Raw genomic sequence first — 26,144 nt, 5'->3', positions numbered from 1 at the left:
AACATGGATCAGAGGCTCTGAATAGACATTTTTCCAAAGAAGACATACAGATGGCCAACAGACATATGAAAAGATGCTCGACATCACTCATCATTAGGGAAATGCAAAACAAAACCACAACATGCTATCACCTCACATCTGTTAGAATGGTTATTATCAAAAAGACAAGAAATAAGAAGTATTAGTGAGAATGTGGAGAGAAGGAAACCCTTGTGCCTTGTTGACGGAAATGTAAATTGGTGGAGCTGGGAAGAAAAATAGAATGGGGGTTCCTCAAAAAATTAAAAATAGAACTACCATATGACCCAACAATTCCACTTCTGGGCTTTTATCTGAAGAAAACAAAAACACTAATTTGAAAGACATAAATGTATCCCCATGTTTACTGCATTATTTTCAATAGCCAAGATATTAAAAATAACCTAAGAGTCCATCCATGGATAAATGGATAAAAATGATGTGGTGTACACAACACACACACACACACACACACACACACACACACACACACACACACACACACAGAGGAATACCATTCAGTCATAAAAAGGAATAAAATCTTGTCATTTACAACATCAATGGATCTTGGGAGCATTATGCTCAGTGAAATAAGTCAAAGACAAATACCATATGATCTCACTTATATATGGAATTTAAAAAACAACAAGAAAAACCAAGCTCTTTGGTACAGAGAACAAACTGGTGGTTGCCAGAGGTGTTGGGAAAGGGGAAGAAATGTGTGAAGTAGGTCAAAAGGTGCAAAATTTTAGTTATAACATAATTAAGTCATGGAGTAATAATGTACAACAGGGTGACTATAGTTAATAATACTGTATTACACATTCGGAAGTTACTAAGAGTAAATCCTGAAAGTCCTCATAACAAAAAACAATTTTGTAACTATCTATAGTGATGGAAGTTAACTAGACATAATGTGGTGATTGTTTCACAATATATGCAAATATTGAATCATGTATACCTGAAATGAACATGTTATATGTCAATTTTACTTCAATTAAAAAAAAAAAGATTTAAGTGTCAAGAAAGTTCTTCCCATTTCCCACCAAAGAATAAATGTCACTGATTCAAAATACTGTAAAAAAATGGCTTTTGCTTTTTCTTGGAAAAACCTACTCAGTACCTCTGAAACCTTGACAAGTTCTCTAAAAGTAATTACCGGCTTTTTTCTTTGTTTGAATGTGAAGTTTCATAGCAAATTTTCAAGGCTCTTGCTCCCACCCTCTAATGCTTCAAATCCAAATGGCAAGTGGTCAGATGGCACAGAGCTGTTCAATGCAGAAAACAAAAGTCTCCTGACATCTAGTACCCAGCTCTACTACTTCTGCTCCTGGAACCAAAGAATGAAAAGAAAGAGAAAGGAAACATAGAAGAAAATCTTGAATTAGGCAAAGACTTCTTGTCATGTACCATCAATAAAATACCCAGCCGGAAAAAAAAAAAAAAAAAAAAGACTTCTTAAGCACTGTACCAAAAGCAAGATCCACAAAAAAAAAAAAAAAAAAATCAGTGAATTGGACTTCACAGATATTAAAAATCAGCTCTTTTAAAAACACTAGTAAGAGTAAAAAGGCAAGCCACAGATTGGGGAAACAATAGTTGTAAATTATATATGTGATGACAGATTTGTTTAAAAAATACATAAAGAACTCTTAAAGCTCAATAAGAAATAAAAACTTTAATAGGCAAAAAAATTTGAACAGGTCCTTGCCCCAAAGAAGTCATGCAGATTGCAAATAAACAGATGAAAAGATTTTCAACACCATTAGTCAATAAGAAAATACAGAGTAAAACCACAATGAGATACCACTACACATCTAGTGGAACAAAATTTAAACTATAGCAAATGTCTTTAGTACTGTGGAAGAATTAAAACTCTTACATATTGCTGATGGAAAAGTAAAATGGCATAGCCACTCTGGAAAACAATGTGGCAAATTTCTTAAATTAACATACACCTACTGTATGATTCAACCATTCCACTCCTCGATATTTACCCAAGAGAAATAAAAGCATGTGTCCACAGAAAGACTTGTATACCAATGTTCATACAGCTTTATTTGCAATAGCCAAAAACCTGTGAACATTCCAAATACCATCAACATGTGAATGGATAAACAAATGATCCTTTATCTACATCATAGAATACCACTCTGCAATACAGGAGTGGCCTATTGACATATGACAATCTCAAAATAAGTATAATGAGTGAAAGAAATTAAACAAAAAGAGTACATATTGTAGATCTATTTATATAAAATCCTAGAAAGTACACAGTAATATATAGTAACAAAAAGCAGATCAGGGTTGCCTCGGAAAGAGGGAAGGGGTGGGGAGGGTAGAGAGCAGCAAGAGGGAAGGAATTACAAAGGAATGCAAGAAAACCCTTGAGGTGATGAATATGTTAATCGTCTTAATTTTAATGATAGTTTCATGGATATATACATATAGACAAACTTATCAATTGTATACTTGATGTGTGTGCAGTTTAATGTATGTAACTTATACCTCAATAATGCTGTATTAAAAAAAAAAAGAAAAAAAGAAAAACACTCTCCAGAGATGATACTAGAATATACCATATAGGGGTAAACAAACCAAGTTGTCTGCTCTTGGCACACACTGAACTTCCTTTTCCCCTGATAATATCTGCAAATTTATGAACTATCAAATAAAGTTTAGTCTTCATGGATAATATACTTACATATGCAAAAGGGAGCCAAACAATTAGCCACTCTCCCTACTTGCCCAGGAGAATAATAATCCACATCTGATGAGTAGCAAAGCATACAAATTTGATTTACAATGTTTCCCTGCTCTGAGGGTGGGCTGGAAATACATGCTTATACATTGGAAAATGCTTACATACCAGACTAAAGGGCCAGGTGCACATTTTTTCTTTATCCCCCCAACTTCTACACCAGCAGTGACCTACTGTCTTGCAGTCTGGATGGCTCTGTCAGTGGAGCAGATGGAACAATTCTTTCCTACTTCTAGTTAGATTTGACGCTCCTGATAAAAAAATCAACATATCCTCCTTGCTGAGTATTCTTGTTCACATGTGTTCATTTGGCATTATACCTGCTTACAAGATGTTCTAGCAACATATGTGCCAAGTCATACTGGTTCTGCTCTGGGAACCTAGGGGTCTTCAGGGTACTATTTAATTCTGCCCTCTGTAACCTCCTGAGGAGGGGGTGGGGGGAGGAAGGGGAAGATAAAGCTTTAGATTTTTTCTGCAATTATGGGGTTGTTGATACTTTCAAATAAAAAGGTCTGAAGTTGAACTTAGGAAGATACCAGTTTGACAGCCTCAGCACATAATGAAGACGAGCTCTTTACCATTTCTGTTTCTCCCCTAAGGAAGGTGCCAATGGCTCTATTAAAAGGAAGGGGCTGTTTGCCAGTTGGAACTGCCATGCATGCCCTGTGAAGATGCCCAACATAGCTGGTGAGCCAAAGAAGCCCGTCTCCATCCTGGAGTTTGGCTCCTGCCAGAACTCACACCGCCTGAGAAGAAACAGAAGATGGCCAAGACGGGTGCAGTGAGTGTACCTATTGCCTTGGCACAAGTTCAGTTCAGTTTAGACCAGTTAGTGCTGCCCCTGGAGAATATTTACTACATATACAAATAGGCAGTTAATATGACCCTTGATAGACATGTTAATAGAGTTTGTAGTGACAATTGACCCAGAACTGCTTTCTGCCAGTTATACCGTGATTAATTCACTATGCTGGCAGAGAAAAAAAAAAAAAAAAAACAGCTCTGGCTGAACCCTTGGATTCAGGTTGAGAATCAGCCTACCAAAGCTCTACTATAGTGATCCAGTCGACGTACAGTGAACCCAAAGGTTTTGAGAACTCTTAAACCGTTTCTAATATACACAAGATGGAAAGATAGCATCAATAGAAGCACGGACTCTTCCTAAAATGCCACTCCCTGTTGACTTTGGGGTTCTTCTTTTGTGTTCTGAAGCCCCTTGGAAGGTTTAAAATACATAATCAACCCTGGCTTCCAGCAACTTTTGGATTTTCAATGAAGACACGTACACCAAGGAGCATAATGCCAACAGTGAGCAAATTCCCTGAAATTCCTACCAGCCAAGGGATTTGGATAAAATTGATTTGTCACAGAAATGCCATGAGTATACTGCTTTTCAGTAAATGGGCCTTGCCTTTCTGTACTTCTTGCCTTTCCAGTGCTGACAGTATGAGTTTGTTAAAAATCTCACTTCAACATGAGGATGAGAGGACTCTTAGAAACTTCCCAGGCCAACTTAACACGTTTCCTGAAAGTATCACATAAGAAAAGAAAGTGGGTCCTAAGACTCAGACCTTCCCAACCTCGTCAGACTAGCAGGGCAGAAACGACAATCGCCTGCCTCTAGAGAAATCCTAGAATAGGCGGCTCTTACATACTAATGCCCAGCATAGACCAAGAAACTTGTGGTCTCACAGATTCTCATCAAGCCAATGGATTTCTCTTCCATACACATGTTCTCACCTCAGCCACAAAGTCACAGAGCCACACGTACTAGGGGTTTAAATCAAAGATATATACAAGGTATTGAACATGTACCCAGGGAATAGTTAGACACACTGTTGTATCTTTAGACATAAGTCCACATCTTAATATTCTAAAAAGCTGCCCAGTTCCCATTTACTTAAAATACTACTGATCTTGAAAATAAATTGAAATATTATATATTTGGTTACTCTTTGTCACCTGCGATTTTTTTAAATTAAATATTTACCAAAATAAAAGTTGCCATGAATTTTTAAGATTTTCATTTATTTATTTGAGAGAGAGAGAGAGAGTGCGTGCATGTGAGCATGAGAGGGGTGAGGGTCAGAGGGAGAAGCAGATTCCCCGCTGAGGTGTGAGCCCAAGTCAGATGCTTAACCAACTGAACTACCTGGGTGCCCCTGTTGCCACGTATATTTAAAAATATTTGATGTATATGCAGAGAAACCTCCAATTACTATGCTCTTACTCTTTGAGGTATAGGATTAAAATTTCATTTATTCCATTTGTTAAGGAACAGGGAATTTTTCCTTACCAATAGGGAAAGGAAAAGAAGGATTTAGATATAAAAACTAAGCAAAAAAGTATGCATTTCATGTAATGTATGGTGATTAACATAATGATAAAAAAAAAAGAGTATGCAATTCACAGAGTATATTTCTCCAAGCAGCTCACACTGAGTAGTGAAGTCCTTCAGAGTCACTTTCCTTCTTATTCATGCACATCCTGATATATAAAAACATCTGTGTAGTTAGTTGGAAAGTACACATTGGCATAGTCTGAGCACACTGTGACCATTCATGGCTACAAATGTAGGGCTGATATGGGCTATCAGTTGGAATGTGGGGCATAGGTGCCCCTGTTTGGTTATTAAATATTTTTAACATCACCCCAGATTATAAAATGTAATTGAAAGTTAGTAGCATGTTTTTTTTTCTCTACCATAATGCTGTGTTATAAGTAGTCCCTTTAGTGAATGCATTGTCATGGGCTATATTATAAAGGGAAGAGAAGAGCAGGAATCCTCCCTCAAAAACAGGGAACAGGAACTTGATGAGGATATTAAGTTGTTTCCTTATTGTCTGGATTGCTAAAACAAAATACCATAGACTGGGTAGCTTATAAACAACATAAATGTATATCTCACAGTTCCAGAGGCTGGGAACTCCATGATAAAGTTGCCAGCTGATCTAGTGTCTGGCCGGCTTCTTGGTTCATAGACAGCCATCCTTTTTGCTGTGTCCTCACATAGTAGAAGGGGCTAGGGAACGCTGTTTAGTATCTTTCATAAGACATTAGTCTTGACAAAGGTTTTTTATAGGACACCAAAAGCTTTCTGACATTGGTCTTGACAGTGATATATTGGATATGACCCCAAAAGGACAGGCAACAAAGGAAAAATAAACAAGTGGTATTATGTCAATATATAAAGCTTGTGCAAGAAAACAAACAACAAAATGTAAAGAAAACCTACAGAATGGAAGAAAACATTGTGCACTATATATCACATAAGAAAATAGTATTGAAAATATGTAAGGATCTCATGCAACTCAATAACAAAATAAACCCATATTAAAAAAGTTCCAAGGACTGAATAGACATTTTCCCACAGAAGGCATACAAATAAGTGAAGGGGATTAAGAGGTACAAACTTCCATTTATAAAATAAATTAGTCACAGAGATAAAGAGCCCTGCACAGGGAATATAGTCAATATTATAATAACATTGTGTGTGATAAATGGTAACTATACTTATCATGAGAGCATTGAGTAACGTATAGAACTGTCAGATTACTATGCTGTACATCTGAAACTAATACTATATTTCAACAATTAAAGAACATTAATCCCATTCATAAAGGCTCCATCTTCATGACTTAATCACCTTCCAAAGAGCCCACCTCCTAATACTATTCCCTTTAGGTATTAGGATTTCAATGTATTGAAATTTTAAATTGTGAGGGGACACAAACATGCAGACCATAGCACCTGTGGTAATAACTTTGCCTCCACTTTCTTAGCTTTTGGTTTCTGTCACCTTTTGAGACCTATAGGACCTCATTGCATGTCTTTATCACAACTTTAAAAAGTCACAACCTAGACTGGTAACATAACAGCTACCATGAATTGAATACCTACTATGCACCAAATACTAACAATCCCCAAGATAAGTGTTATCCCTGTTTTACACGTAAGTAATCTAAGAATCAAACAAGGCAAATTATTTGCCAACAGGCCAATAGTATTAGATAGCACAGAAGTGTATCCAACATGGGCTGTCTACAAAATCAATGTTCATTCTACTCTGTTTTATATTATTCTTCCTAGAAAAGCTATAAAGATTGACAAGCTTTCCCTGAGAGGCAGCATGTTTCCTCCGTTCCTGCAACCTCTTGCTTTAATGGAACAAGCAAACCATCCCCACCATGGACTCTGAATTCTAGTTATTTTAATATGATTATGTTTGCCAATGTAATAATAGCGATAATAATAATAATACAATACCCATGCATGTGACAAATCAAGAGGAGTTTTTGTTTCTTACCAGAAAAATGGCTCTGGAATTGAGGGCAACATAGACTGGAAGAGCCCAGCCTTAGCTGGAAAAGGACAGATGATAAAGGGGAAAATTTCAGAAGTTATTAGTACTCTAAAGGAAACGTTGCTCAGGAAATTAGTTTTTCTTAAACTAAAGTGATAATATAAATTTCTTAGTGAATCAGACAAAAACTATAAATTTGTGGCAGGAAGAGATAGATGTACAGAGGTTAGATAACTACAGAACTCAGTAAAAACTCTTGAAGCTGGATTCTGGATGTATTCTTTGTACCTATTGTGTTCAGACTAATTTATAGCTGGTATCTAACTTTTGCTTTACTCAGATTATTTTTCAAAAGAGTAATTTATTCTCACCTTTTAAAAGAAAACAGTCATTGTGGAGCCTCCGGGGTTTTTTGTTTGTTTGTTTACTATACATAAACTTATGTTTGGAAAAAATAAAATAAATGTATGTGTTAGATACAGTCAAAACCATGGATACATTCAAATTAAGTTATCAAGTTAATGTGATAGATGATGCTATTTTACTGAAACCGAAGTGTTGGTGTTATAAATGGTAGAATATAAATCCTGAGGTCTGGTTCTATATTTTAACTATTTCTGTGTGTTGAATTCAGTTATTTTAATGCTTAAAGTGTCTTTTTAACTTAAGCATGTAGCATATAATGGAGTTAATAACTTTGAGATTTTTCTTGCTACTTCAGGATAATCAGATCTTACATTCAATCAAAACTACAACAATCTATTTTGACATGCCAATGTAAAGAACTATACAAATGACCAGTTTAATTGAAGATTAGTATTATTGTGCACAAGATTAGTTTGGTAGTAGAGGTAAAACATACCAGTGGTTTAAATTTCTTTAGATTTTTTTCTTTTAATATTAGCATAAAAGAAGTCTAGAAATAGCAGTCCATAACTGATACAGGCAAGCCATGATGTCATCAAGAATGCAGGCTCCTATATTGCTGCTCCTGAATCATACCTTCCATTTTTAAGGTCACCCCATCTTCCATGGAGCTCATGCTGGAATTCCAATTATCATCTTCACACTGAAGGTAACAGAGCAAATGCAAAAGGGCAAAAAGCGTTCCTCTCCACTGAGTTGGCTTCCTTTAAACAGCCTTGCCATAATTACAACACAATATTTCTACTTATAACCTATTTGCCTCAACTTAAACATATGGCCATACCTATTTGCAAAGGAAGAGAAGAAATAGAAATTTATTTTTGGTTTCCATGCAGAAGTGTGTCTGGGTTTGTTACTAAGGTGAGACAGGAAAATGTTTATCAGAGTAGGCAACTATTAATCTTTGTCACATGTTATACTTTTAAACTCTGCACTTTAAAAATCTAATGCAGTTCTTAATAAGGAACATTCACATCTACCACCAATAAATGTTCCCATTTGATATACACAAAGGTGACAACCTCTAGGTAAGTGTGAAATAGAAATGAAAATATCGCTTTCTGCCTGTCAGTTCTTAGCACAGAACTCCTAAAATCCTTGTCATTTCCTACATGATAAGAACACTAAGAATATCTTTTTTTCTAATATTTGGTTTTTTACCCCAGTTCCTGGCAGGGCTTCTGAATGTCTTGGAATTTACTGAGTGATAGAAATGTGTCTTGTTCTCTTGGGTTTAGACTTGGTGGACATCTAGAAAGCTTCAGAATGGGGACTGGTCACCAGAAAAGCCAAACCATGATTAAAAACTTAGAACTTTCAGCCTCCTCTTCATCATTTGGACAGGGGAGAAAGTCTGGAGATTGAGTTAATAATCTATCATGCCTACTTGACGAAGCCTCCATAAAAAATCCCAGAAGTAGGAGGTTTGGAGAGCCTCTGAGTTGGTGAACACATCCACATACCAGGATGGCGCACCTTAACTCCATGGGGACAGAAGCTCCTGTGCTTAGAACCCTTCCAAACCTCACCCTAAGTATCTCTTCATCTGCCTGCTCATCTGTATCCTTTATATAATAAACTGGTAAATGTAAGTAAACATTTCCCTGAGTTCTGTGAACCATTCTAATAAATTATAGAACCTCATGAAAGGTCCCAGCCATTTGGTCAAAAGTACCAAAGACAACCTAAAACTTGTAATTGAATCGGAGGCAGTGTTAGGAGACTGAGCCCTAAACTTGTGGTGTCTGATACTCATTCCAGCTAGATATGTCAGGTGAATTATGTAACACCTAGGTGGTATCACAGAATTGCTTGGTGTGTGTTGGGGGGCGGGGGGAGGGATCACATCTTGTGTCAGAGATATTGCATGTGTGTGAGTAAAGGAGACACACAGGAGTGTTTTTGCTACACATTGTACGTCTACTTACAATGTAAAAATGGTAATACCTCTACAGTACAGGTGCTCTTTGTTCTATTTGCCTACACTCTTACGTACAAAATGAGGACTTAGTTCTACCAATATTTTTCTCTTCTAAAACTCTAGCAAAAGTTTTGTTCATACAGCATACGATGACAGTTTTACATCTCTGATATAGCCTCCAGCAATCTGAAGGATCAAAATTATCTTTCTTAAAGAAGAATCTAAGGTTTAGAGAGGTTAGACAAGCTGCCTAAAGTCATGCAACTAAATCCAGCCTTGGATCTCTCTGCAGATGCTGTGGTTCCTCGGGCCTCCTAAGGCCAATTTATGCCGAGTTCCTTTGGCACAGAGTCACTTTTTCAGACCTAGGGGTCTAGTTAACTTTCTGGATGGCCATGCAATCTTATGTGGGCTTCCCAGAGTCTTAAAAGAAAGTTTTTCTTGGCACCTCCATTTCAAGGCATCACATGGGTACCAGGTAGAGCACGGGCTGCTCTACCAGTAACAATGATGGTGGCATATGGTTTTACGTTGTTGATAGTAAATAGACAAGTTTTAGCAATTATTTTAGAAAAATGACTCATCGTTGTGGTTATGAACTAATGCTGGATCCACACCACTTGGTTTGGGATCACAGCTCCAAAATTACTGGCTATGTGATCTTCATCAAGTTAATCAACCTACACCCCATTTTCCTCATCTATGAAGTATAAATAATAATACCTACAGGGGAAGATAAAGAGGATAAGTGAGTTAATTTTAGCACTTAAATAGTGCCTAACACATAGAGATGCTATAGTGTTTGCTCTCGCTATTAGAAGTAGTTGTATTATTAATGTTATTATAGTCATTGTACAGAGGTAGAAGGGAGCAATTTTGCATAATTGGGAATACTCTGATGTGAGAGTCCTAAAGAAGGAATTCAGAAAATCATATAAAATAGAAATGCACTTAAGAATCACACAGACCCTAAATCCAACAGGATCTCAGATCCGTCACTCATCGTGGATAGAGATTTTTTTGTTGGCTGGCAATAAAGTAAATTGGTCTTTCTCTATTCAACAATTGTAAAGCTTAGCATACAATTTTTTTTTTTTACTCAAACTGCCAGAATCACATTATAAATAATAACAACTGGCTGCAAGAAGGAAGGAGGGAGTAAACCTTTGTGTTTGGGTGGGGGAGGGAAGAGCACCCATACACTTGGGAAAGGTAGAACTAGTAATGCAAGAGACTGAACCACATGTCAGAGACACAAGCCTGACCATAGTCAGCCCGAAGCTGGATTTTCCTGAACCTTTTCCTACTTCTGATTGACCTTCTGTTATCCTCCTGCATTTGGATTTCTCTTACCTCCTGATTCACTTGAATTTTCTTTTTTTCAATTTGACATCCCATGTACCATGTTTACAATGTTCCAAAAATAAGTATTAAGTTGAGTTTAGAAGGTATCCCCCCCTTCTCTGTAGGACATGCAGTAAAAGACAGTGCCAGTCTTCATTTTATAAAACAAAGTACAATATTCATGCAAAAATAATTTCTAAAAGAAGAAATCTATTTCTGAATAATATTATAAAAGTGTTTTCTGCCCTCTGTTTTTCACACGGATGAACTCAGGCATAAGGCTTATAGGGAGGGAAACTCAGAGTTCACTTCCTCGCTTCCCCCAAAGAAAAGATGGAATAAAAAAATTCTTTAGAACTAAATGCAAGAAATTGCAGAGAGAGTGAAAGCAGTTATTCATGAGGAACGCTAGCATAGTTTGACTCATTCGGTAAAACTTTAAGACCAGTATATATATGACTGATACCTGCAAAACTTGCTTTAATGTTTGTTCTTCCTGTAAACTCATATTTCTCACAAAATTCAGAAGGGTACTCTAACCCCTTTTCTTCCTCTTTACGCACATTCTGCCTCAAATCCAGCATAGGCATGCAAACAGGTAGATCTGATTCCTTGTGCCAGTGATTGATACAGCTGAACAAAGGATTCTGCCTTTCACCATAAAATGTATGCATTGCTAAAAGGAATCACGAGTTGTCAGGCAGAACAGTACAGGATGGCAGAGCTTGGAAGGAGAAACTGAGGTAGGCACAAAACAACAGAATACAACCACTGTGGGTCCCAAGTCCTGGCTCAGTCTAAGCCTACACAAGGGAATCTCGGCACCTCTCCCTCACTGAGCATCCCTGACAGCTTTTTGACCTGGGCACATGTATGGACATCAGGGACCACACCATGCCCTGGTGTGATTAATGCAGTTATCCAAACTCTACCTCACGACCTCCTTTGTGTTTTCTAGCACAGGAACACCCCCACTAGAGGGCAGGAAAGGGCATGAAGAACCAGTAGAACTCCATTAAGTTTTGAGTGAAGAATAAGGATGAAGAAAGAATTTCTTCTGTTGACAGGGTCTGTGGTCCTAATTAGCATATATAATGGAAAGTAGACCACACTCAAGTCCCAGAGTCATTTTTAAAAAATTAAAAATTCTAGTTATGTGACTGACAAGCATTTCCTAAGTTATTTTATTTAGGAAATTCATTCTTTCTCCTGGACTCTAAATACCTTTGAGCAGGCTCTCCTATGTAAGTGTGCAAGACCACTCATATTTTGTGACAAAAGGCTGCTTAATGCTCATCCACTCGAGGAAAAAAGGGGGACAGAGTAAAAAAAAAATGGGACCGACAATTTTGTACTTTTTTGTAAATAAGTCCTAAGATTTAAAAGAGTGAACAAGATTTTACCACAAATAATATAACTACCCAAGCTCAGCATAATATGTAGTCTGCTAGTATTTAGGTATGACAGGAATAAAAACCAAAAGAAGCCACAATTGCACATTTTAGAATCGACTCCAAATTCATCTAAATATGAAATATTTGTACAACGTTGATACATGAAAAACAAATGGGGTCTTTAATTCAGGGGTTGAGTTTTTTGAAATCCAGCCTATGTGAGCTCTTGGAGAATATAGATTTGCTGCCCTTTCTTTATAATATGTAACTGCTATTTCTATTCTGGGGATTTCTCATGAGTTTACAGCCACACTGTCACATATGTTCGCCTTTCCACCTAGTACTGGATAGGGTTAAGTTCCTATTGATTTCTGTGACTCGGGTTTGGGGGTTTTCTTTTTAGGTCAAATGTATTTTATCTGAGAGGTCATGGTGTGGCAGTCCAGCAGCGGGCTGAGCATCCCCAGCAGGAGGAAGGTAACAACAACACACTGTCTATGGAGCCAAGCATAAAGAAAAACCACAATTAGCTTTTGCTGCTTTTCTGCAGAATCTGCATTTGCATTTTAAATTACATTTTGGTGTACTCATTTTCATCTTTCTTTTGGCTTTTAAAGCTGGAACAGAGACTCCTGACAAAAACACTGCCTAAGATTGGCATTTATTAGGGGGAAGAAAAAACACATCCACATGATTTTTTTTTCTAAAATATTCCTTTGAGATTAGTTATTTCAGAAAGTCATGTTGACAGGCAGATGGAGAGAAAGATGCAAGATGGTTTCAGAGATTCTAGGAATCTCAAAGCCTGGATTTCCATTTCAACATTTCAGTTCCTTGCTAGTCAGTGAGTTTCTCTAGCTCACTATATTAAAATGCGTACTATAGTAATATATATTAAACTTGCTCTCCTGATACACACTGACAATTATATAGTTTATCATGCCAATAAGTTTGTTGAAATCAAATCAAATCAAACTCGTCTCTTAAACCTCTGGAGGGATGCTCTCTCTACAAAGTTGTTAAGCTTTGTGTGTTCTCTCCCCCCACTCCATTTGCTTAAATACTATTGATTAACAACAGCCTTCTCCCAAGTGATCACTGGGTGTTAAATGTAAAGCAAAACAGAAATTCACATGAATTGGATTGTGAGCTCATTCTCACTTCTTTGAAAGGGACCAATCCCTCCTCGTTAAATGATTAATTCTTGTGGACCCTTTGGCCAATGACTTTATGGATGGGTAAACCAAAAAGAATATCTCACTTTTCATTTTATCACTAAAGGACAGATGCTGAAAAAACTGCAGATTGAGCCAGGTGCCAAGGGGGAATATAAAAATTATACAACTCAACCGCCAATTTTCTAAAGGAGATATTAGCATGGAAATGTACTGCTATGATCAACTCAAGTGGAATTAAAGGAACTGATGTTGTGGGGTATTTATAATTCTCTACAATTCTAGAGAATTCTAACTTTCTCTATCTTATTGGTATATCTTAGTAGTTTATGTCTGAGTACATCCCAGTCTGTATTTTGTCCAGCCTTTAGTGGTTTCATGCACTAGTTCCTTGTTGTGCAATAATAGTGAAACCCTTTAGGTTTGAAACACTTCTACATGCATTCATTTAAAATTTTACATTGAGTATAAAAGGCACTAGGGACGCATTTGTGAAAAACACAGATAAGACGCCTAGTCTCAAAAGTCTACATTCTAATTAGCGAAAGAATCAGTAAGTAGGAAACACAAAATCACTTTAAATAGTTATAAGTGCTATGAAAAATAAAGAACAATGATAAACTAAAATGATATGGGGGAGGTGAGGCTAATTTAAATTGACTGATCTGGAAGGCCTAACAAAACATGACACTTGAGCTCCATTATAAGAAGAGACAATGATGAAAAGATTTGGGGTCAGAGTTTAAGAAGAGGGTACAGCAAGTACCAAGGTGCTGGCACAGGAACAAGCCTGACCTTCAAAGAAGCTAGTGTGGCTGCCTCACAGTAAGCAAGAGGGAAAACGGAAGGGCATGACCTCCAAAATAGAGGCAAGAACCATATTTTCAGGTCATTAGAAGCTATTAGGCTACCTATTTTAGTGAAATTACCCCCAAAATATAGTGGCTCAAAACAAAGGTTATATTTTGCCCACAGTTTGAAGACTAGGAATATGGGAAAGTTCTTCCAATTTATCTCTGATCCATGTGGTATTAGCTGGGGCAGCTAAAGCTGGAGGACCCACTTCCCAGGTGATTTCTTCAGTGTCTGGTGCCTCAGTGCTCCTTGGCCTCTTTCTCTACATGACATCTCACATTCTAGGGCCTCTCCAATGGCTTGTTCTTCTCAAAAGATGGCAGCATGGTTGTCAGACGGCTTACACAAAGACTGCCTTCCCCCAGAGCAATCCTTGACCCACACTCCAAGCCTCCTATATGACCTCTCTTCAAAGTCTCAGAACATCCCTTCTCCCATTTTTTGTTAATCAAACAAGGCACTAAGGCCAGCCCAGAGTCAAAGGGAGGAGAATCAGTCATCTCCTCTCTAAGAGAGGAAGGTCAAAGAATCTGTGGCCATCTTGAGTCGGCTACAGGGGTCATGGTAAGCATTTCGCATTTTTTTTTCTGAGTCTAATGGGAATCACTGAAGGCTTTAAAATACAGAAATGACATGATTTTATTTGTGTTTTTAAAAGATCATTTGGGCTGCTAGACAGAGAATAAACTGAATGAGGAAAAGAGAAAAGCAGGGAAACCAGTTAGAGGCAGTTACAGTGGTCTGGGTGGCCTGAAATGGAATGGTAGCCGTGGAAAAGGAAAGAAGTGAATAAATATGAAGGACATTGTGAAGGACTTGCAGTTGGATAGGTTTGTGGGAGAAGGAAAGCATCAGGGAGACTCTGAAGATTTTACTGAGGAGTTGGCTGGATAGGGATACGATTTACTAAGACAGGAGGAAAGAGATCCAACTATATATATGTCTCATATCATCATCCCAATAGCTCTTTGTAACAGCTATGTGGTAGGCTTTATTATCCCCAATCTTTTGTCAGATGAGAACAATGGGATTCATAAATAAAAGGAGGAAGGAGATGGGAGAAGAGGGAAGGGAGAGAGGGAAGGAGAGAAGGTAAGAAAGGAAGACTTCCCTAAAGCAATTAACTAGATACTGAAAGAATGGGTCTAGAATTAATTATCTAGTCAGTGCATCCTCCCATTGTACAATATAGTTAACTGTCAACCATTAGTATAAGAAGTTGAGTTTTACTTACTTATTTTAAACCCCCTCAAAGAATGTTTCCTTCTGAGTAAAAGAGAAACAGTGAAGATGATCACAAGCAAAAGTTTTGTTCTTAGTAATTACAGAATTTAAACAGTGGCATGATTAAATCTTTTCAAAGATCTCTAAATTTAGGTCAAATTAATTTTGATTTTATGTCTTAAATATTACCTGCTATATATATTTTTTGAAGCTGAATTGAAAATCACAGTGAATAGAGGAAAATTATGATCTGGTAGAAATGTCCTGGAGGCCCTACTTCTTATATCTCTGGCTTTGACATTAAATAAACAATGAATTGTATGAAAATTCCTTAAATTCTGTCCAATTTCCTCCTCATCAAAGCATTATTACTTTTAATAACCATGCCATGAACATGTAATGGGGAAAATGTTGGGGGGGAGAAGATTTTTACATACTTCAAAAAAAAAAGCGAGTCTATTACAAATTCTTCCCAAAACATTTAGAATTTTAATACACCAGTCTATTAACAAATAAAAAGAATCCAAAATAACCCAATATATTAGGACTCGTTGTGAGTAGAATCCCTTCATTGCCACATCTCTAAGTCATATTCATCAGCATGTAGTACTTAACAGAATTTTGCCAAATCACTCATCAAATATGAAAACTCACAATATGGTAAGAAAGTATCCGAGGAGGATCTTAGTTACCAAGATGATAATCACTGATAATTATTTTTATTTCCTATGCCCTTGCTTTATATTCAATTGTGGGTCACTGTCAGCACCTTCCACTTGGTGACACCCTGCCTGGGGCGCTGTGCTAACACACACACACGCCCACTCACACCCACCCCAGGATACATTGCTCTCACTCTGAGCAATGTTCCTTTACCCACACGGGAACATTGATTGGGCCTGTTTCCATTCTGGGTAGGGGTGCAAGATTAAAGGAGTACTATCTGAATAATCATTTGGTGATGTGGTCTGAATTTTATATTCCTCAGCAGAAACAAGCCACAAACATCAAAACCACCTGGAGATCTAGATAGATAGATAGATAGATAGATAGATAGATAGATAGATAGATAGATAGATTATTTAGAGAGAGATCTATATCTATATTTTATCAATAGTCTTTTGTTAGATCTCAAAGTTGTGCTGTATATAGATGAGGATGGTAGGTCTAAATACAGAAAAAACCAGACCATTATACTTGTTGTGGGAGACTGATTTAACTGATTTGGAAATGCTTAAAAGCAGGTTGAGAAAACTCTGCTGAATGTCTAAATAAACTTTCTGATTGTTCAACAATTTAATTAATGTTTCTGAGAAATTTGCAGCCAAAAGACCTTTGGATTTCAGTGCAAGCAAAATTTAGTTAGACATTCCACCAGAGTCATCATTCTTAAAATTCAAATTAAATAAGCAATGTTCCAAAGCATAAAATTCCAAGTACATTTTCTTTCCCCTCAAAAAAAAAAGAAATCTTCCTCAGATGTCACCACTACTGTTTAAAACAGGAGCACAGGAGCATTCTCATTTCCCTACACCCCTCCACATGACTCGGTGAGGCTGCCCTCACATGGACACCGCGTTGGTCTCCCAACCCTCCTGGGCCTGTAATTGCTTCTTTCATAGGCACTAAGTCTCATCTTGCATAGTCTCTTTGCATATTTCAATCTGAAATACAATTCGGTTGTTACATTACGCTAAATATTCTTTCAGCGTTTACCTATTGCCATGAAATAAATACTGTTCAAAGTCCTTAATCTCACTCTCCAGGTTAGGGCCACCTCTTGATTGTGTGGGGTCATGGGCAATTTTTTTTTTTTTTTTTTTTTGTACAGGGTTCCTGTCTGCAAAAACAGTTTGATTAAAAATGTATTAAAAATTCAGAGGCCTGGGGCACCTGGGTGGCTCAGTTGGTTAAGCATCTGCCTTAGGCTCAGGTCGTGATCTCAGGGTCCTGGGATCGAGTCCACTGTGGGAGCTCTCTGCTCCGTGGAGAGTCTGCTTCTCCCTCTACTTCTCCTCCCATTTGTTCTCTCGATCTCGATCTCTCTCTCTCTCTCTCTCTCTCTCTAATAAATAAAGTCTTTAAAAAAAACTCAGAGGCCCATGTGAGGTATACTGATTTGCTACCAAAGATTTAAAATCATAAGTAAGGAAGATGGACTCACCTATTTATTGTCCAATCAGAGCACGTTAAGATTTTTCCTAGTGTCCAGACTCCTTCTCTGCCTGTCTGGTAACCATCTTGTCATTATCTTTTGATGGTGACAATCCTTCATTTTGTGCTAATAGGATTTATTCTCTGTTTCTTATTTTTATTCTCGACATTCCAGAAACTGTTGCCAGTTCCTGACCTGATTTGAGTTCAAAATAATTATGTTTTTTATTTTTCCCCACTGAGACAAAAAAAAGCAGCAATGCTGGGGCGCCTGGGTGGCTCAGTTGGTTAAGTGGCTGCCTTCAGCTCAGGTCATGATCCCAGGGTCCTGGGATCGAGCCCCGCATCGGGTTCCCTGCTCAGCGGAGAGCCTGCTTCTCCCTGTCCCTCTGCCTGCCTCTCTGCCTACTTGTGCTCTCTCTCTCTCTCTCTGTCAAATAAACAAATAAAATCTTAAAAAAAAAAAAGTAGCAATGCTTTTATCACTCACAATGCCAAGGCTTTTTGTAATATTTTTGTAGCAATACCATATAGATCTTCTTGCTTCTGCAGTATCCTATTATTTATATAATGCTGGTTACGTCACTAAAAATGCTCCCTCAGCCAGTGAGCAGCCCATGAACACTGGTCTGCAGTGATTCTCTCAGAGGCTGTGACTATGATTCAGGATGATGAACACCATGCTTATCCAGAGTTTGCAGGAAATATTAATAACCATTCATCTTCCAGTTATGCTAAATTTACTGTTTGGAATTTTATCATATAGATGTAGAATAACAAACCCCTCATCCATATTTTCTCTTAAATTATATAGGTTACATCATGTCGTTCCTTGAGTGTGCGTCCTCAGTGTTGACCACGCCTCTGCTTCCCATACACCCCACTACTGAGAAAAACAGAAGAGGGGCCTGTTGGCAAAGTGGAAAAGCTCCCCCTTTTAGGTAAGAAATGTCTGTCCTCACCCAGCATGGCTTATTGACCAGCCTGAAAGGACATAATGTCACCTCACCTACTGGAGGCAAGTGAGAACATGAGTCAGAAGGGCTAAGCAGCCTTTTAATGTGCACGTTCTGATAAATGCAACTTTAAATCTCATTTTTGCAATTAGGATAAACTAATCCCCAAAGAAAATACCTTGTTGAATGCCTGTGGAATAGACAATTTTTTAATCAAATGCTTACATAAAGGACAGAATTCAGTCTATTATTCTTGATTTCATATCTTCATCAAAAACTATCTAGTGTTGTTTTTCCAAAGATACACATCTCCTAACACGATAGCGGTGAATTACAATGACACCATCTTTATTCACCCACCTGGAGTGTACACAATCGGGCTTTTGTAGACTTGTTCTTCCCAGGACTACACAGACTTCCACTTAAATGAAAACCAAACAGTGATCTGGTTCCACCTTCCAAATCGAGTGACTCCTTACTGATTGTGAAGGCAGTATTAATGTACTGGGTCAAGCTGACCTGCTTATATCTGTAAATCTGTTCTGATACTATTATCTTCCGGAATTGCACGTAGTATGGTTATGGAAGGTGTCTGGAAAGATGTCAGATGGAGCCTGAGTTTCAAGGAAGCTGGTTGTTTTCCCTCAGTTCCTAACACCCATTCTGAACTATGCGAGGAGGAATACTGTATATTGAAATGCATCTGTTGTACAACTGCTGAGTTCAGAGTACTCTAGCAAGGGGTGGGTAATCACACAGATGGTGTGCTTCACAACCAAAACCACTTGCTGTGAGATGCCACATTCGCAGAGAACATGTAAATACTTGGCACAGTTGTGAGAGTTTTCAGAGGTGTTACATTCATTTAGAGAGTTACAGCTTTGGTGGTGACAGCTTCTCATTTTGGGCTAGCAGGATTAATTCTTCCTTCCTTATTTTTATTCTTGACATTCCAGAAATTGCCACAATTTCCTGATCTAACTTGAGTTGGGAAAGAGTTGTGTTTTCTTATTTTCCTTATTTTGTTCCTTAAAGAGGGTTCCTATACCAACAAGAATGTGATGCAGAGGGACTGGGTGACCAGGAGAATACTGGCTTTGTGTCCCACCAGGGAGCCCTCAGGCCTATATTCATGTGCCTTCCCACATTTCAATAAATACCACCAGCAGCCCATAGTATCGTTCCGGTTTTCTTTCACTCCAAACGTACTAGAAAAAGCATTTTTTAAATGTATATTTTCTATGAACATTCACTTGCCCATCCACTTATTAAATATATCACTGAGGGCTTGCTAAGTGTAAAATAGAATCGGTCTCTAGGTCCCTCTGCCTGAGCCTCCCTGGCAAAGTAAGAAAGTAGGGGAGGGGCCACAGCTGAGAAGTTCTGGGGAAGACAAGGAGTGAAGCATACCTGAATAATGGTGAGAAGATAAAAAAAGACAAGAGTAAGTGGCACTGGTGTCTGTGGGAACTGACAATGAGGTAGGACAGGCTATAGGTCAAGTTCAGGACCTTCTCCACAGACAGCATGTATCTCAGCATGTAACTCACATGGCCCGTGGCCCTTGCCGTGGGTACAGGTCTGGCTGTTCAGAGGGCCAACACAGGGCTGGACGCTAAGGGAAGGTTAAAATGACACAGGAGCTCCCCTAGAGGAATTCACTGTCCAGATGAGGTTGTACACCAATAAACGTACTATACCAGCACACTAAAAAAAGCCAAAGAGTGGGTCACTTCTAGTTTCATGGAGGAAATAGCACTCTTGTTGGGTCTCACAGGATGAGTAGGTGTGTGACAGCCTGGAGGAAAGAGGGTAGACGAGAAGAGTTTCAAATGTTTGTTCCTCCTAATTCTGTGGCACACAGAGCAGTGGATGGTGTGTAAGAGTTAACATTCACTGAACGAATGAATGGAGTTAATGAATGACTATCGAAGAAGGTTGGTTGAAACTTTTTAAAAAATAAGATTCTGACTTCAAGGAACCCATACTCATACTTGCGACAGCATGTGACAGACTACATTAAAATGGAAAATGTGTAGAAAGACCGTCTATAAGACAAATGAATAATGTAATATGGGAAAGAAAATTAAGAGGTAAGCTTAGAAAGCCAAAGAGAAAACAAGGGTAGGAAAACAGTGTCAGCCAGAAAAGAAGTTTGCCATCATAAGATTAGTTCGGCGTCGTCAAAGCCATTTTAAAATTTCTGTGTATATGTTTTCCATAGAGAAGTTATAAAAAATAAAGCAAAACAAAAAACACAACTCCCGATTCTAACACCTAGAGAGACTCGCTTATCCAGACACAACCACTATTAATCCCCGTCGTACATATTTTAAGACAATTATGCTAATATTTAAATGAATATTAAATGGGCTGATACTCTATGTTTTCTTCTCCTAATTAGTGTATTGTGGAAAAGGAGATACCACAAAAGTGACAAGTATCAGAAATAATCCTCATCTGATTTAGCACAATTTTCTGAGATGTCTAAGAAAGTGGGAAACTTCCAGAAGTAAGTAACTTCTAGGTAGTTCTCGTGAAATATTTCGAAAGCCACACTCATTACTTAACTAACAGTGGCTTAAAGCAATGACAACGTTTAGGTAATTGTTGGCAAAGAGGTCGAGGTAAGCTCCAGCACCTGTGCAGTATAGCTCAGAGGCATCATCCAAGGCCCCACTCTCCGCCTCTCTGCCGCCCTCCCCCCACAGAGCATGTTGGCTCACTCCTTCAAGGCACCAAGATGTCTGTCCCAGCTCATCTTCGTGTTCACATGGTGGCAGAACACATGAGGCGTGTGGGCCCTAGCTTTGTCCGTCCCTTTGATCGGAAAGGCCAAAGATCTCTCTCCACGTTAGTGTAGTCGGCATCCCCTACTTCTAATTGATGGGAATTGGCTGGGAAATTAGAGAACACAATTGTTAAGACTGCCTTTAATAAATATTGTGTCATTGGAGCTGAAGACAAAGTGATGCCAAACAGATTTGGGGTTCTGTTGGCAAGGAAGGAAGAGACAAAGGGTATTAGGCAACCAGCTTGCCTCCCATACACAGGAAGAGCAACTAGGGGCTGGTTCACGAAACCCACCTAACCACCTCACAGATACGTCTCAGACACTTCCCACTTTAGGAAAGTTTCATGCTCCACCTCTAGAAATCGTTTGCCTAATCGCCAAAATGCACACCAGTCTCTTTACTTTCTGACACTATTTCATTTGTGCGTCTCACTGGCAGGAACACACAGTTCAGCGTTCAGTTACACTACCATTATTCACTGTTGTATACGATTCTTAGGGCTGCTCTTATTCTCTATGGCAGGCAGCCCATGAGCCAAATACGGCCGATTTATTTTTGTAGTTTTATTAAATGCAGACATGCTTGTTTACTCACATATTGTCTATGGCTGCTTTTACACTTACTGGGACAGAAATCCTATGACCTTCATTGCAAAAATATTTACTATCTGCCCCTTTATAAGGGCAAATTTGTCACCCTCTGGTCTACAGGTCTGTAAATTTCTCCACAAGCACAACTCTAGAGACATAGGAGGTGCTCAACGAATACCTTCCATCGGGTGGAAATGAAAATCAAAGGAGAGCTAAACTCTAATAGTTGAACTCCTACATAAGTGCCACATATTTGGCGCTTCGTTAATGCTTGCTGAATTAATCCAGGAATTAACTAAGTAATTGACTAATTAAGGCAAAATGCCTCAGTACTTAGAAGGTGGGCTCTGGCTGCAGACTTCCTGTATATTTAAATGCTGTGTGTCAGCCGCCTGGGTGGCTCAGTTGGTTAAGTGTCTGCCTTCTGCTCAGGTCATGATCCTAGGGTCCTGGGATCGAGTCCCACATTGGGCTCCCTGCTCAGCAGGGGGCCTGCTTCTCCCTCTCCCTCTGCCTGCCCCTCTGCCTACTTATTCTATCTCTCTGTCAAATAAATAAATAAAAAATCTTAAAAAAGATAAAAAATAAATGCTGTGTGTCCTAGGCAACAAACTTAACCTGTTTCCTCTTGCATAACATAGAAGTAGCAGGATTCAATAGCTTGTAAAGTGCTTAGAACAATACCTATCACATAGTAAGTTCTCAAAAAAAAAAAAGTTGGTTATTAGTAACGCTGTGAGGGAGAGTCCTTTAAAATATAGAGTGCCATTTTAATACCCTGTGGTAGATCTTCAAACCCATTCCTTAAAAAAGACGGAGACAGGATCAAGAAAAGTTCCAGCTTTTCCTGGCACTGCTAACCCAAGCCTGAATCCAAAGGAAATCCGAGGTGGGTGTTGCAGGGATGTCCAAGGAAGTATTTGCTAGTAGCAGGGTCAGAGAATAAACTAGCATACGCTGAGGGGGGCGTGACCAAAAAGTCACAAGCATGTCAACACCGAAAGACTGAACTCTGCTTCTGCTGATGAGAAGCGCCAGAGCCACAGACGGGAGGTGAATGGCAGCAGCATGCTTTCATTGAACTGTCCGCTAATGAAGCGGTGAGAAATTAGCAAGCCCTGTGATTTCCACGCTAATGCTCCCTCATGCCACCTGCGGGCTTCCTGCAGGCAGAGGCACAGAGGAGTGGAAATGGTGTCCTGCATCCAGCCGCCAGCCGGCACTGCTATTCTCTCTCTGCCGAGCAACACAGCAGCCCAGCTTGTCCCCATTCACTATTCAGCAAGCAGTTGGCAGACTTCCCTCAGAGCGCGGGCAAGCCTCAGCTATAAGAGCAAAATGAAGACAATGAAAGGAATTTTAAAAGGCTTCTACCTTTTTGCACTTTCTGTACGCTCTCTAAAAGTTGACTCAGCAGGCAACCCTCTACCTTTTCTGCAACCCTGCCAACCTCTCCCCCTCGCCACAAGAATACGCCAGTGGGAATGGTGACTGTAATCAATGCACTCTGTGAAACACAACTCAGGAATAGGATTGGTGAGACATGGCATCCAGAAGCTGTTCTCGCTGCATTTATCATCATTACTTAAAAGAGGGGAGTTTCTTTTTGTAAAGCTGCAGCATGTATTCCTCTAACAGGACTGCAGCTCTGCCTATCCACCGGATCCCTAGACTCCACTGTTATGAAAGAAGTAACAGTTCTCACCCCAAAAACACATGCCAAGGGAAAGCAGGAAAGGACCGTCTTAGTCTAGTGGCATCTTTCAGGCAAGAGGCCAAGTCAGAACTGAGGAGACAGTGTGTGATTGTATATAGAACAGCCTCCCGTATTATAATCATAGATTTCCTTGGACATCCTCTGACTGCCGAAAGAATAAGCATTTGAGCTCCCCCCGGTAAGCTAGGCCTGATTTTAAGACCAGTAGGAAAGGGGAACAATGCTACAGTCTTCCCCTTTTCTCTAGGGTCACAGGGTAATTGTGTGGCGGGAGGAACAGGGCCCTAGAGATGGTGTGACAGTCACTTCTCATTACCTCCCACTTGGTTCATTACATCTGTAGACAGCGATTGCCCATGTGTGGATACTTCCATTACCCAGAAGGATGTAATGTGCTGTAGACCTCAAATCGCTTTCAAAAGGAGAGCAGGCAGTTTATTCCAGGCACATACCTATCTTGTTTCTAAGGGCCATGCCAAAGGAATAGAAAGTGACATAAGGAATAGATTAGTGGTGATCAATACAGAAGAACAGGTCCCGTACATGCCTACCCAGTGAGATATGTATACATGTGCAACCCATGAACATATAACACAACACACAAAAGACAGAACCCTCACTTACTAATCTACAAATTTTACTTTAACAAACAGACCCAACTCATTTGGGTGTATGTACATAAGCTATTCTGTGGGCCCTCTGAACTGGCATTACTCCTTCTCTCACACACATTCTGTGTGTGTGTGTGTGTGTGTGTGTGTGTGTGTGTGTGCATGAGAGACAGAAATACATTTTTCCTTTGCAAGGGTGAGTCCTAGGAACAATGAAATGCAGATACATTATTTCATACTTTTTCTCAAGGGTGTAAAAAGCCCCAATTAGATTACAAACTAAGGAGAATTAACAAAAAAGACAATTATAGAGAATTATAGATTGTTAGAATTAGGAATGAATCTTAGGTAGTATCTACAACAGCAAAGCTCAGACTTTTTCTTTAGGATAAAACAAAACCACCTCTCCCTAAAAGTTAATAAGAGGTACCTACAAAAGTACCCACAATGAAATAAAGCCAGGGTGCTACATACTATATCCTACCGCTGAGAATTCACAATGATGTCAGCTTATTAAAGGTTCTGAGAATTCCTGTTACAAAAAAAAAAAAAAAAAAAAATTCTATTTAACTCAGGGTTTCCATTATTCATTCAAGGAACACTTTTTTTAAATTGCAATCTTATCAATATCCTACAGAATAATTGTGCTATAGTAAGAGATCCTGTTCTACTACAGCGCCATCATTTTCTATAGATCTCCTATGTACTAGTAATTCACAAATTTTCACTCATTTGAATCATCTGAGGATCTACTAGTAATCTCTCAGAGATTATTCGGTAAACCAGGTAAGGCTTGGGAACCTTAATATTAATCAAGCAATTCTAATGCAGAGGGCCTCATACCCCACTTTGGGAAATACCAAACCACACACGCGCTCTGTCTGAATTCATCAGGGATCGAACTACATGTTAACAAGAGAACTTGACAGTTAATAGGCTGGATATCTGCAGCTTTGACTCTGAAAGTTGGCCAAGTTCATCATGAATTACAAGATTTCTGAATATGAAAAGAATGTTTGCCTCTATAAATTGACCACAACTGATGGCTCACATTTATATCTGGCTTTAATGGTGTATCCTCTTCACTTTCGACTCATCTATTCACTAGGTTCACTAATCCACTTTTATTAATTTATTCATTTAACAATTATTTACAGAGCATTCTCTATGTGTCAGGTACTGGATGGAACGCTAAAGGAGACAAAAATCTTCACCCTTTTAGGCTAATGTCTTAGCAAAAGAGACACAGACAGCAAAACACCAATGTAATAAATAAGTAAATGACATAGTGAGTTAGAGTCAGAAGGTGGTAAGTGCTATGGAAGAACAGGCTGAGGGAGCTCAGGGGTACAGATGGGCAAGGGGCTGGGACAAGGGCCATGGGAACAGACAATGGAAAATGACACTTGGGCAAAGTCTTGAAGGAAATAAGGGATGTAGAGTAAGGGCCCAGGGGTGTAGAGTGATGTAGAGTAAGGGCCAAGGCCTCAAAAATAGCCAAGGATCACAGAAAAGGGGCAGGAGGATGGTGTGTGGGGAGAGCCCAGGAATGGAGAAGAGGCAGCACAGTCTCACAAGTAGCAGAGACTGAATCACGGGGGTCAGGGCTTTGACTTGAACTCTGAGTGGAATGAGACGCCATGGAAACATGGCGAGCAGAGAAATGAGAGTATTTGGGTCCTTTTTAAAGGCGCTGAATGTATTCAACAGGATTCACCATTGAGTGGATTTCTAGTGCTATGCCAGGCACTGAGGTCGGTGCTGTTTGTGAAGATGAGTGGACAGCCCCTGCTCTCAGAGTGCTCCTAGGCTCTGGGCCTCAAGAACTGCTAGTAGCAGTCAACATGTGCATATTTAAAACCTAGTATCCTCAGGGCGCCTGGGTGGCTCAGATGTT

The sequence above is a fragment of the Eumetopias jubatus genome, unplaced genomic scaffold (assembly GCF_037043125.1).
Source record: "Eumetopias jubatus isolate StellerSeaLion01/CBP00866 unplaced genomic scaffold, mEumJub1_p1.0 scaffold_2, whole genome shotgun sequence".
NCBI classification, from domain to species: domain Eukaryota; kingdom Metazoa; phylum Chordata; class Mammalia; order Carnivora; family Otariidae; genus Eumetopias; species Eumetopias jubatus.
Note: the sequence above shows the minus strand (reverse complement) of the source record.